A 13,824-nucleotide genomic window follows, 5' to 3' on the forward strand; every position below is an offset into this window, starting at 1 on the left:
AATTTCACACCACTGGCCTGTGGCCAGTTCCCTGGCTCCATCGCACCCCCAGGCCATTTCCCAAGGCAGACTGGGTGGGTAGGAGGGGGCTTGTATTGGCAGGGCTAGCCGCCTCAAGCGGCGGATAGTCAATTCAGCAAATTAATGGCCACTTAAAGCTAATTGTTGGACACTGACAGGGATTTTCCCATCAGGCCTCCAGGTTCTCGGAGGCGGTGGGGGAACAGTTTAGCTACCTGGAAGAGGTCCCCCAGCGGCAGCTGCAGGCCCACCCTGTAGCGAGGCTTGCCCACCAACCCCACTCCCCTTCCCTCCTAGTGGTGGCTCGGCTGCGGACCCACTTTTTACTATAAGTTTAAAGATGATGGAGAGGGCACCCCTCACTTACCTGTCATGGCATCCTGCTGTTGCTGCTTTCAAGCTGGAGGACCTCTGATTGGCCGTCCAGCTTCGAGAGCCCGTCCACGGCCTTAATTGGCCATTAATTGGCTGCTTCGGGGAAAATCACAGTGAGTGATAATTTCCCCCACAGTGCGGGCTTCTGACGCACATTTCAGCCTGACGGTGAGGCTCAGAAGCCCGCAGGGAAAATCCTACCCTGTGTGTCTTGGACCGCTTATCTCAAAAAGAAAAAGATCTAAATGGATTGTTTGTCAATCTGACTGAAGCATTTAACTCAAGAGAATTGAAGTACAAAAGTGAGGAAGTGATTCTTTGGTTCAAACCCTATCTAGAGTACTATGTTCATGTTTGGTCTTCACTCCTCGGGTAAAATATATTGGCCATGGAGAAGATACAGTGCAGATTCAGTGGAATGATACCAGGGGTTAAAGGGTTAAACTATGAGGATAGGATGAATAAATTTTGTATGTATACAATTGAGGGTTGATCAGAATGAGGCCTTTAAAATTATTAAGGGGGTTGATAGGATAGATAGATAAATTATTTCCTTTGCTGGGGGAATCCAGAATACGAGGGCATAATGTGGTTGACTCTTAAAATGCCCTCTGAAATGGCCACTCAGTTCAAGGGTAATTAGAGATGGGCAATAAATGCTGGCCTAGCCAGCGATGGCCACATCACATGAACGAATATAAAAAAAAATCTTAAAATAAGCTAGTTCATTTCGGAGTGAAGTCAGGAAACACTTTTTCACCCAAAGAGTAATGGAAATCTGTAACTCACTCTGTCAAAACGCTGTGGATGCTGGGTCAATTGAAATTTTCAAGACTGAGATTGTAGATTTTTGTTAGCTAAGAATATCAAGGGATATACATAGCAAAGGTGGATAAATACAGCTGAGGAACAGATCAGTCAGGAACTAATTGAAAAGTGTAACAAGTTTCAATGCTGGATGGGGTACTCCTGTTCCTATATTCCTATGTTCCATTCAGCCCTACCCTCAGACTATTCCAAATGTTGATCACTCTTTACTTAAAGGAGTACGTCTTGCTATCAATCCTAAATTGCCCTTGTACTGGTTTCATTCTTCATCTTTTTGTTAGGGTACCCCAGAATACCTTGAACATTGGGGACCTAAACTATACGCTGCATTTGAGGTGTAGTCTAAACAGGGGCATGACACAGTTTTAGAGTCATAGAGTTATACAGCACAGAAACAGGCCCTTTGGCCCATCGTGTCTGTGCTGGCCATCAAGCACCTATCTATTCTAATCCCATTTTCCAGCACTTGGCCCTAGCCTTGTGTGCTATGACGTTTCAAGTGCTCATCTAAATACTTCTTAAGATGTTTTATTGTGACATCTTCTGACTATACTCGAGCAATATAATTTAGCATTCTACTCACTTTGTTTATTGTTGCTGCAGTCATTTAAGGTGCTAAGGGACAAAATTACCATCACCCAAAATCCCTCTTCATCCTTAGCTACGGGTATACCATTGACAGTATGTTCATAACACTCATTTTTCCTTCCTATGTGTAGAACATTGCACTTATCTGTTCGGAATGTCATCTGCTACTGATTTGCCGATTGCAGATCAAGAAGAGCCACATATAACAGAAATTCAGGGCAGAAACAGGAGAGCAATTAGCAAATGGCTTGGCAGCATCCGCCACCATTTTGTTTCTTCCCTGCTGGTCAGTGAAACTGATTCCACAATATTAACATAACAGTTTTAACCAGTACTAAGAAGAAATCTCTGAATATGGCTTTGAACATAATCCCTGTCCTAGACTGATTTGATACACCTTTTCAATGTAAATCATTGAAATAGATGGGCATAAATATTACTGGGTTGCAAAAAACTTAAAGGAATAGATTGAGTGGATACAGCAGTATCAGAAGCTACTCCCTATTGGCTACAAAAATAGTCTTATTAGCCAAGTAGTCTTCTTTCTCTTTGCGCAGCTCAAGCCACTACCTGAAGTCCCTCAATTTTCAATGCAATGTGAAATCTATAGTCGCGATCTCAGTTTGAACCGGGAAAAAAATAAAATTCCCTCTGGTTATGATTAGAAATTAAATTACATTCGAAAGATTCTCTACAAATTTAGTTCTTAAAATAAATTTTCCAAATTACTTAGGCATGAAAGAGACAGTTTTTAAAGGACTCCTCCTTCCCCTCTCAGAGTTTTTATTCTTTCAATTACGTACACGAGAAAAATGAATATTTATTTGCCATCTCAATCTCTTAGCCTGACCAACACAAGAATATAGCACCTTCTCATGTTTTGTAGACGCCGGACTTCAACATATATAATTCAGGTAAATAAGGAATTGTATCACTGATTAAAAAGTGGTGATTAGTTTTATTCTTTCATGGCATGTAGGTGCTTTTTAAAAATTTATTTTATTTTTATTTAAAGATACAGCACTGAAACAGACCCTTCGACCCACCGAGTCTGTGCCGACCAACAATCACCCATATATACTAACCCTACAGTAATCCCATATTCCCTACCACCTACTTATACTAGGGGCAATTTATAACAGCCAATTTACCTCTCACCTGCAAGTCTTTGGCTGTGGGAGGAAACCCGGCGAAAACCCACGCGGTCACAGGGAGAACTTGCAAACTCCACACAGGCACTAACCAGAATTGAACTTGTGTTCCTGGAGCTGTGAGGCTGCGGTGCTAACCACTGCGCCACTGTTGCTGGCAAGGCCAGCATTTGTTGCCCATCCCTAATTGCTCTTGAACTGAGAGGCTTGCTAGGCCATTTTAGAGGGCAGTTAAGAGTTAACCACTTTTGCTGTGGGTCTGGAATCACATGTAGGCCAGACCAGGTAAAGACAGCAGATTTCCATCCCTAAAGGACATCAGTGAACCAGATGGGTTTTAACAACAAATGACAATGGTTTCATGGTCACCATCAGACTAGATTATAATTCCAGATTTATTAATTGAATTCAAATTTCACCATCTGCTGTGATGGGATCGTGAATCCGTGTCCCCAGAGCATTAGCCTAGGTATTGGGATTACTAGTCCAGTGACATTACCACTATGCCACCGCCTCCCCCTATGAGCAACATCACTACTATATTTTTCCTTTGTAAATAATAAACACTAGAATGATACAGGGGAAATATAAATTTATTGTGTTACTAAAGAATGAAGTTGATAGAAAACAGAGAGCCTGAAGTATAGGATCTATAGCTGCCTGGGCCCAGGAAACTGGAAGCAGATCTGGAATTTGACTCACTTGGTATCTCTTACCTGAAGCAGAGTGAAACAGATTGAATTGAAACATACTCCATGAAACCATCCCACATAATTTGCAACAAGTGGGAATGACCAATATATAGCAACAATAGGAGAAGGGCGGTTATTTTATTACTTTTGAACCATTCCAAGTCTACGGAATTTTCGATTCCAGTGATGTAAGCCACTTTGGTTATACAAAATCATATTCCAGCTGAACTAATTTCTGTCCATTATTACTCCAAGATCAGGCTATTGCCCAAGTGTCAAATACTTTTAAATATTGCCAATGCATGTGTTATCAAATTAATTGTAATCTTAGATGTGATTCAAATTGCACTGTGACAATTTGATTTATGAGGAGTCACTCACGTTCACACTAACTTTGAGAAGTTCTTTATATTTAAGTTTATTCCAACATCAAAAGCCTGATACTCTATTCACTCATTTACAGGCTTTGGATTAATTTTGTTGCCAGCAGACACTGTGGCGATTTTTGGTTTGTGCACACATCGGGCGGGCAATGGGCAAGGCGTGCACTGTGCCCACCCATAGAATTTGGCAAAGTGTCCATGTAATTTTCATGGTTAGGCCTCATTAATTCAGAAAGCTGTCAGTGCCTAGCATGCTCCCTATATGCAGGTCATCAATCTTGGGAAACAAATCAGGCAGTGGCAACTGGTTTTGATAAGCCTGCAGGGACACCTTGGAGTGGAGGGGTGTTAATGTTAGGAGCAAAAGGAAAATGCTGACAAAATGTTTGCAGCACCTACTGCAGCAAGACCTTTAAATTTCACAATCCACAAGTGACTGACATAAATAAGTATGCAAACTTTGCAGTCAGATTTCCCTATAGTCGCCTATCCTTTTAACATATGCTCAAAATGGCTGCTTCCCAACTTCTACTGCCTATGCTTGGTGAACAGGAGCATAATCTGACATTTGGGGATTTAACTGTGATATTAACATATATCTAAGAGGTTCTTGCCTGTTTCAGTGGGAGCATTGGGTGGGCTAGAAATAAGTCCCCAAAAATTTAAATGAGTGCTACATCGGGCTTGCTACTGCTCCATTTTGAAGCACAAATGTAGTGGAGAGACACAAAAATCACCCTTACTGAGTGCAAGAGATTTCTCTATCAAAGTAATAAAATTGTAATTAGTCTATGGGTATGACATATCCGCACTGTATGCTTCAATAGCAAGTTCCTTTCCTAAAAGGTCGTTCGAACCAAAAAGACACATGTCTTGCTACTCAGTTCAGAATTGCGAATAGAACTCATGTCTTGAGCAATAATAATGTCTCCGATGTACATTGTGCCAATGCTTCTGCTTATAATTGTACTTACACAAAATGATGGAAAAGTATAAGAAAACATAGAATTAGAATAAGGCATTCAGCCCTTTCATTCCACATATCAAGTATAAACTGTCTTTGCCAAGAGAAAGTTCAGCAATTTTCCTTCTTTCCCTCAAAATTGATCAGAATTACAAATTATCTAACCCTTTAACTCTGACTAAAAGCTGCATTTGTGTTTGGTTTAAGTTATCTTACATTTTCCCCACAGGATTATTACTTCAAACAAAACTCTATTTACAAAGTAGGTAACCTGCAAGTGGATTTAAAAAGAAACATAGAACCAGGAACAAGCCCAAATCCAGTGTTCATATCTCAAGAAAAGATAATGTTTTGACTCAATACAGTCTTCAAATCCATCCACGTACTCTACTTCATTATTATGCTCCATGAGGTAGAGCAGCGGTAATTAAAATTTGTCTTGTCCATGAAGCAAAAGGGCTAATACAAATGAAGACATATACTCATGCTTGATTAAAACCTTGCATCTTTAATTGGCAGCAGACTTTTTTTGGGAGGTGGGCTTTGTCAGTGCACGTACAATTGCCACATAAGTCATTATTTATTCAGTCCTGTTAAATAAGTCTTCCTAACACAATATACTCATTGATATTTATGTTGAAGATGATGAATAATAGTTTTGGGCATCAAAACAAATCAATGAAATAACATGGAAAATCTGTCTCTAAGTGATTAATTAGAAAGTAAATATAATTCAGTGCACTAATGAGGCCATTCATCCCATTTATATCACAGAAGTATGATTGTTAAAGGAATAGAGCTTTCAAGATTAACGGAGTAAACTGATGCTGGGATACGCACTGTTACACTGAAAATATTGTCTCGTATTTTGTGGTCAGCAGCGAAGCAATGATGCTCACCATTCACCTTGCTGACAGCTGCCCACAGAGTAGAGACCTACTGTCAAAGGGCATCAATTTCAATGCAGCACCTATTACAGGAGATCTGTGGTAGTTGTGCAAGAAAAAGCAAGGAACAGTGTGGCTCTTCAACCTATCAGAATGAAGAACCTTACTGAGCCATGCAGAGTCTAAACCAGGAATTATAGAGCAGCATATATAAATTAGAATTAAATGATGTACAGTAGGCAAAATAAAGATTAGGGAATACAGATGGGATTAAAGGAGAGAGATAAAAGAGACAGACAAAAAAGAAAAGGAATATATATTTTAATACTTTTTGTATATTTCCAACACTAATTTTCTTTTGAGGGAATGAGACTTCACACTTGTAAAATTAAATTTTCAGGGTTAGAGAGGCAGTAATTATGATGTATCGCACCATTAAAAATTCAATTAATCCCAAATACACGCCCTACTTTCTTCAGCCATTTTTAGTGCAGAACTATTGGGCAAGTTCACACCATTACAATGATTTCAGTGCTGAGTCTATTAGCAAAGAATGTAACGGCATACCCAGTGGAGGAGCACAGTTTCTCTAACTGTAACTTCTGGATTTGCACGTTTAGCTGCACGCGTGGACGCTAGAAGCTGCTGTCCGATTTAGCCATCATGACTGAAAATGTTGTTGTCAGCCTTACTGTTATTCTTATAGCAAAATCAGGCTTGATGAATCTACAAATTCAAAGCATCAGTTGGCATCATAATTACCTGTACTTGTGTAGAGCTTCAGTTGTGTTTGCATGTATCAAAAGGTGGCATTAGCCCTTCAATGTTTTAGGGATTAGACCACAGCATAATATCATGCCTAGAAGTTCATCTAAGTGTTAGATTTGTCCCATGGACAAAGCCATAAAGTACATGTGACTATGATCATGGAATAAATGTAACAGAATGAAGGAAATTTCAACTATAATTGTCTGGTTATTAAAATCTTCCTATTTCCATTTGGGTTTCAATTGACTTGAGCTTTGCTATTCGATCAGTAACAAATTGGAGACAGGAATGGAGGCGGGGTGGGCAAACAAAATGCCAAGGGGTGCCATGCCCCATGTTGTCCTGGCCCCCTGCCATTTTGCCCAGGGCGGGGAAAGCCACGAACGGCTTTCCCACCTCAGGCCAATTGAAGCCAATAAGTGGCCACTCACGGGTGCGCTCCCACCTCCCCTCCGATTTTATGGAATCAGAGGATCCTGCCGCCACATAGAGACACTGCCATGTGAGAGCTGGTGGCTCCCAGTGAGCTGGGGTGGCACGGTCCCTCCTGAGGGAAATCCATAACCCCTAGAGGGCTCCCTGGCACGACGCCCCACCCCTGCCCCATTGCCAGTGCCTGCCTGACTAACCTGCATCCTGGGGTCTCCTCCATCTTAGGCACTGCAGGCTTCCTGCACTACTGACAGTGGCCATTGCTCCAGTGGCACTGCTGGTGCTCTGATTAGTCAGCAGCTCTGGAGGCAGGAGCTCGTCCTTTAAACAGAGGGCGTCCCCAACGGTGGGCAGTTGAGTGGTGGCCCAATGTGGAATTGCAACAGGGGTCCAATGGAGGGCCGAGGTGGGGTCTCCCTGTGCCTTCCAGCCCACTGCTGGGAAGCCTGTCACGGAATAAAATCCCGACTACTGTCAGTCTTCATTCGTAAAACAGCCATTTTCAGAGCAAGAAATCTATATACTTATAAGTGGCCTGGAATTTGCTGGCTGTAGTGTATGATGTTGCCATGGTGCAGATACTCAGGAAATTATGGCATATATGACTTACAGCAGGCTAACATTTCCTAGGATGCTCTACACTGCACCACCATTACCCTCATCTAAATGTGTGAAAACTTCCTTAAAGCTCCACCCCTCATTAAAATCAATGCTGATCGCCATTTACCTACATTTAAGCCAGTTTTCATGCCACTGTCAAAGTGGCTTAGCATCGGCATAATTAAAGACTACATTCTCTGCTTGCATTTAAATGACGTTAGAATGCGTTTGCTGATTGGAACATATTTTATAAGAAGTTTTGGGGCATCTAAGAGGAACCTAATCCTGTTTCAGTTTTTGAAAGCATTCTTATAGATGGGGATTGAAAATAACAACTTGAATTTATATAACGCCTTTAATGTAGGAAAACATCCCAAGGCACTTCACAGGAGCATAATCAGATAAAAATAAGAGTCAAATTTGGAGGTGACAAAAGGTTTTATGTGCCAAATTCTGTCAGAACGGTGGTGTTTAGGAGCAGGGAAAATGACAATCTCCTGAAGGATTGGGTCTGTGAAAAAAGGCAAAGGAGACATTTTATCGATAAAAGAGGATAAGAAACCAATAGGCAGCAGCACTATTCAAATCAGACTGTGCATCAACTTGAAGGTATTTACAAACATTCTGAAACTCGAATAACATTTAATCGAGAATATAGTATGACTTTAAAAAGGTTAACAAATTTCATGTTAATTTTTCACTGAAAGGATCTGAGGTTGTCATCTTTAAGCTATACAGTGCTCTGGTCCAGAGCTACAATGAGTATTACATTCAATTCTGGTCAATGAGGCACAAGATAAACATCCAAGCAATAGAAGCTGTGCAAAGAAGGGCCATGAGGCTGATCTAAATTCCTAGAAAAGTGAGTTACTAGGAGAGTTTGGAAAAATTCAACTATTCAGTCTTGAAAATAAGTAATTAATACATGAATGGAATAGATAAGATTAATCAGGTTTGTTTCAAGTTAAATCACAACTACAGGACACAGTAATATCAATATAAACTGGTAAAAGCAAGTTCATAAGAGTGACACGTATTCCATCATACTCCTGACTTGAATTATGCCACGGGTAGGGGTCAGGAGAGCCACTCATTCAAGTTCCCATCAACTATCCTGCTCTTGCAGCAATGACGTTCAGGTCAGCTTCTGGTTAGTGTTGACCCCCAAGACTTTGATGGTGCAATGGCACAGTTGTTGAAGGACAGAGGAAGGTGGTTGGGTGTCTCTTGCTGGAGATGTTTATTACCTGCCACTTGTCAGCCCAGTCTTCTTCTTGGTCAGCATTGGGTGCTTCATTATTGGAAGAGTCATGAATGGAGCTCAATGTTGTGGCTTCATCAATAAACAGGCCATTCTTAACTGTATAATGAAGAGCAAGTCATTGATGAAGCAGATGAAGATGGTTGGGTAAAAGATACTGGGCTGGATTTTGTTTCCAGCCCAATGTCTGGTTCCATGGCGGGGGGTGGGGGCAGACCAGAGAATTGGTGCGCCATCCGCCACGGAACCCAACACCAGGATTGTCAGGCCTGATCTTCCTGGCGGCAAGGAAGATCCATGACGGCCCCTCCGCTGCTCTGTGACAGGACCCGACTTAGCATATTTAAATTACACATTTGCATGAATTAAAATCTAAACTGCAGTGATCTTACCTTCAGTGCTCAATCCTCAGTGCGATGAGTTGCACTCATGCGCCTTCACTTTCCCGTTCAGGGAAAGCTAGTGCCACTGAGGTGGGGAAGGGGTGAATTCTGCACTCTGTGTATAGGGAAGGGGGGAAGGAATGAACTTTGCACTTTGGGCATAGGGAAGGCGGTGGTGGGGGGGGGGGGGGGGGGGGGTGGGGGGAAGAGAAGCAGTGAACTCTGCACTTTGTTGAACTGTCTACAGTGCTGACAGCTTTTTAAAAATGGCTCCAGCACCTGCTTCCACAACAGTGACGCTGTGAACAGCATCACCAATGCTACCCCCGCCACGTGATTGGGATGGCGGCTGCCGTGAATATGTAAAGTGGCTGCTCGCCACACAATCGCGGCGGCGTGGTGGCGCAGATCCTGTGCGGGGTGGCCACTATCTTCAGTGCCCACTACTGCCCCTGGTGGCGGGATTACAAAATCTTCTTACGAACTCCAGCAGCAATTTCCAGAGGCTGCAATAATTGTGGTCCAATGTTCATGACCATCTTCCTTTGTGTCAATGGGTTTCCCCTTTGATCTCCATTTTGCTTAGGCTCCTTGGTGCATACTTGAGTGAATGCTACCTTGATGTCGAGGGCAGGCACTATCACCTCTCCTTTCATATTTAGTTCTTGACTCTATGTCTGGATGTAGGCTGTGAAGTCTGAAACCAAATGGTGTTTGCAGAACCCAAACTGTGTAGTGAGTAGGCTATTGCTGAGGTACCATGAAAGATGCATCTACAGATGGCTACTGAGTAATCTCTAGCAAGTACTAGAGTGAAACGTGGCCCTTAAAACCAATTTTAAAACTGCCACTGTCATACGGTTTAATTACTTACTTGAGCATAAAATATACTGCAATGTGATTGGATGGCCACATTTAAGGAAGCAGCATAAGAAAGTGTTTGATTGGTACACTGTAAAAATTTATTATAAAGTGTAAAACATGTGATCGGCCTAACATGGACCAGCATCATTGTCTCAGTGTCGTACTGGCAGAGACATACACAGCAAAAAGACAACACCAACTGGCGATTTTTGCTTCCGTGTTCACCAGTCTGCAATTATCTATTCATTAATTTTTAATAACCCATTTTATTTAACCCATAAATTTTAATACCCAACCAACCCATGCTTGCAAAACTCAAAACACAGTGTCCAACATTAGATGTGATTCCATGATTGGACAACATTTGCTAAATAATCCACAGTGTGCTAAGAATTACGCTGATGACCAATTTAAGATTGTCAGTAGGACTCACAGTATGATGCATTTGCGTGTACTGGAAGCTACATATATTAATAGACAGGGCCCTGGTTCTTTGCAGACAGAAAGAATATGTACAAACATTGTGCCTGTTTCAGGGGCCTCTCTCTCTCTCTTTTTCCCTTTCTTCTAATTTAGGTTTCCTCTGTTCCAATTGTATCTTTGCTAACAATACCCTGTTGGAATCTGCTTCTAACACTGCTTCTGCTTCATCGGATTCAAGGGAAAAACGGTTGGCCACTAGCCTTCGGAGTTCAGACCTCCTAGCCCTGCCACCTACTGCTCAGCCATTTTTCTCAACTCCTCCATAAACAGTGCTTTTAACTTATCCCAAGTTACTTCACCCTGGCTTGGAGAGCTGCTAGCATCATTTTCAGACACGTTAGCATTCAATCACACAAAATCACAAGAAAACCTGCATTAAAATATTGCTCTTTTTTGATTGGGAACAATTTGGCTTCCCGCTTCCAATTTCTCTCGTTTGTCTGTGGGTAAAATCCAGGACAGTAACACACATTTCTGTTACGACTAGGTGAGAAAGGTATCTGGGGGCCCTCTCAGCCTTTACCTGGTCTTACTGTAACAAGGTTTAATTTTTAACACACCATATTTTGAGCTCCCCCTTGGTGAATCCTTGTTCACCACTTTCCAATAATAAAGCAACGAAACAAGCACAAACAGACTTTCTTAGGTTTAAAGAAGAAAAGTGAAATTTATTAAACTTGAACTCTAATTTGGTTAACTCCTACGGATACATGACGCACCCATGCTAGCATGCATACGCGATACACACATGCAGATAGAGGCAGAAAAGAGAAGAAATCAAGTGGAAAGGTTTGAGGCAATATCTGAAGGGTTTTTTGTTATGGGTCTTCAAGCTCACTGTATAGTCCTTGCTTGTAGGTAGATCTTGCTTTTCGTTGGGGTCCAGTATTCTTCTTAAACCTTGTTCACTGTTCTCTCTTGGGTTCATTTGTCTTCAGTAAATTCCGAAGATGGTGAGAAAGAGATGGGAGCAGACAGGAGAGGCTCTTTTCAATCCAGGAGCCAAGAGCTTTCTGCCAGTTCAAACACTATCTCTACAATTTAAAACTCCCCAAGTTGGCCAGCAGGGTGGTCACCTGACCAACTGGTTTGACCAGGTCTTTTTTGTGTATTGTTTGGGAGCAGGGGATAGCTCCTTTGTTCCAACACTGTCTGCTAATATGCAAAAATGTCCTTCTGGCCAGCGGCCTGGCAATTCCTTACAACATGCCTTCTCTTCTTCCGAGCAACAATTTGAAGTTTAGTGTCCATGTGGCAAAATTAATTTGCCTCATTCTTGGCAGGTGGGGGCCTGCATGACGATATAGATGGTTAAAATCTAACACTTTTATCACCTGGTGTCAGAATCAGGAACTTTCAAGTTAGGCGTGGCATAGGTCAGATAACATTTTATGTATTTGCAAGTGCTTAAAGGTTTAGAAGAAATCCAAGTACACAGTATAGAAAGTCCATTTAACATACAGCATCTGCATACTGAATTGAGATTACATGCAAATACAAGAGTGAGAGAGAAAAAAATATTAATTAGGCAGATAAAATAGTTTCAATGCAACTCATGGCATGGATTAATTTCTGAAGTGATGTGCTGGTTCCAAATGCAATATCGGAGCCAGCTCATTGTTGAAGAAAGGAAGGCCCTGCATTTATATTGCACCTTTCACAAGCTCAAGACTTCGCAAAGAATTTCACACCCAATGAATTATTTTGAAGAATGAAAACTGTTACCAAATACAGAAATGTGGCAACCAATTTACACACAGCAAGATCCCAAAAATGAATATAGAGGGTTTAGAGACTATAAACATTAAGTATTCTAATGGTGAAGTATGATAAATTACTAAAACAATTTGCAACTCAGAAAAATTATCTAAAATACCTGGCCTTGGAGAACAAAACATTTTGGTTTTAAGATGGTAATATATCAAATGCAATCTCTGTAGAGTTTGCCACCTTTAAAAATATAAAACGGCAACATATTAATGGTTCATGCTGCTTTAAATTATGAAACAAACCATGCTTATGTAGGATGTGATATAGGATAATGGTGAGGCCAACAGCATTCACTGTTATAATGGTGTAAATTGGAGAACTTCCAGATGACGCACATGCACAGTAAAGCACAGACATCTGGAAATTGTGATCCCAGTTTACTCTCAGGGATCAGCAACGTGCCTGTACATGGATTCCAGTGTCCATGGTAAAACATTTTGAGGTCCGTGACTGGTAGTTTCAGGGATGAGAATTTTCCCATTGGTTTCTTCTTCCAGACCAGTCCAACTTTAAAAAAATCACAGCCATCAGCTTCACAGCTGACAAGTGCTTAGAGCAGAGACAGCACCTCCGAACTTCAGACAAGTTGGTGGTTTTCCGGCAGGTTTCTATTTTTTAAAAAAGCCTGCAGACAAAAACGAACTTATCGGAAGGTCGAAAGTGCTGTCTCTGCTCTAAGCGACTGTCAGATGGCTACGATTTAAAAAACTGACCAACCACGAGTTGCTCTACTGAGCGTTCCCATTCTCTGCAACTGTCGGAGGGGGGGGGGGGGGGGGGGCGGCGGGGAGAGAGGGATAGAAAGAGAGGGAGAAAGAGAGAGGGACAGAAAGAGAAAGAGAGGGAGGGAGAGAGAGGGAGGGAGAGGGGGGGGCAGAGAGGGGAGAAAGAGAGAGAGAAAGGGGAGAGAGAGAGAGAGAAAGGGGAGAGAGAGAGAGAGAAAGGGGAGAGAGAGAGAGAGAGAGAAAGGGGAGAGAGAGAGAGAGAAAGGGGAGAGAGAGAGAGAAAGGGGAGAGAGAGAGAGAAAGGGGAGAGAGAGAGAGAAAGGGGAGAGAGAGAGAGAAAGGGGAGAGAGAGAGAGAAAGGGGAGAGAGAGAGAGAAAGGGGAGAGAGAGAGAGAAAGGGGAGAGAGAGAGGAGGAGAGCAAGAAAGGGGTGGAAAGGGAAGGAGAGAGGGGGAGAAAGAGAGGACAGAGAGGGGGAAAAGGGGGGAATGACACAGAGAGGAGGAACAACACAGAAGGGGTAACAACATGGAGAGAGGGACAGAGAGGGAGGGAAGAAAGAGAGACAGAGAGAGGAGGGAGAGATAATGATCAAGATCACTCCTGACAGATAGACATCTATCCAGAATAGTCTGCATCGCTACAACAAG

This window comes from Heterodontus francisci, chromosome 7 (genome assembly GCF_036365525.1).
Source record: "Heterodontus francisci isolate sHetFra1 chromosome 7, sHetFra1.hap1, whole genome shotgun sequence".
Classification (NCBI taxonomy): Eukaryota; Metazoa; Chordata; class Chondrichthyes; order Heterodontiformes; family Heterodontidae; genus Heterodontus; species Heterodontus francisci.